Source organism: Labrus mixtus, unplaced genomic scaffold (genome assembly GCF_963584025.1).
Source record: "Labrus mixtus unplaced genomic scaffold, fLabMix1.1 SCAFFOLD_234, whole genome shotgun sequence".
Lineage (NCBI taxonomy): Eukaryota > Metazoa > Chordata > Actinopteri > Labriformes > Labridae > Labrus > Labrus mixtus.
In genome coordinates, this window is record NW_026870167.1 from 2,501 (window position 1) to 3,394 (window position 894).

Sequence of the window (894 nt, forward strand, 5' to 3'; positions counted from 1 at the left end):
GAGACACAAACACACTGACCTGTCTGTCTGCTGAACCTGTCTGTCTGCCGAACCTGTCTATCTGTCTGTCTGTCTGCTGTACCTGTCTGTCTGCTGAACCTGTCTGTCTGTCTGTCTGCTGAACCTGTCTGTCTGCTGAACCTGTCTGCTGTACCTGTCTGTCTCTATACCTGTCTGTCTGCTGAACCTGTCTGTCTGCTGAACCTGTCTGTCTGCTGAACCTGTCTGTCTGCTGTACCTGTCTGTCTGTGGTTGAGGTGGTACTAGTGCTGTTTGTCGAGTTGAATAAACTATTTGTATGAGCAGTGTCAGGAGCCTCTGGAGAAGTACACACAGACACACACACACACACACACACACACACAGTCAGCTGAGTTTAAACCTCATGTGGAAGATATTTTCTGCCGAGAGCGGCTCTGCTCTTCGTCCGTCAGTCTCTGCTCACAAAGTTTCCATCACCGTCTGAAAAAACGTATTTCCACAAAGTGACACCAGTTTTTATTTTTAACGATTATAAAAAAGCTGACTGCGAGTCCAAAGCAGAACACAAAGTTTCTGGAGTTAAAGACTGAAATAATGAGCATGTTATAAGTAGAAGCTCTCTTTTAAGTCAAAGCTTTTAAGTCAGACTGATTCGCTCAGAAAGCTAGTCTAGTCTAAAAGCAGCCTGGGTATTCCCAGTGCTAGCAAGCTAACCGAGCTACTAGGCTAACAAACACCCTACACTCAGCTAACGACACGGCTAGCTGCTAAGCCAACTGAGGCCTGGAGCTGGAGACACTCAGAAGTTGTAACATAGCTTGCTCACTCTGCCGGGTGTCGGGCTCTGAGCGTGGCAGGTGCAGGTCGGTTGTCCTTGTCGCCCACAGAACAAAAGCTTCCAAGTGGAGGAGA

The 894-nt window shown here is 47.8% G+C and overlaps 1 long non-coding RNA gene across 1 annotated transcript in view; it reads right to left on the reverse strand.

The window, feature by feature from the left end:
• Positions 1–361, reverse strand: part of LOC132965590 (uncharacterized) — a 416-nt gene extending 55 nt beyond the window's left edge. The window contains exons 1-3 of the long non-coding RNA XR_009670083.1: positions 239–361; positions 142–191; positions 1–69 (exon numbers count right to left, since the gene is read on the reverse strand). The exon at positions 1–69 is cut by the window's left edge and continues 55 nt beyond it. This is a non-coding gene — a long non-coding RNA (uncharacterized LOC132965590). The remainder of the gene's footprint in view (positions 70–141; positions 192–238) is intronic.
• Positions 362–894: the final 533 nt, after the last annotated feature.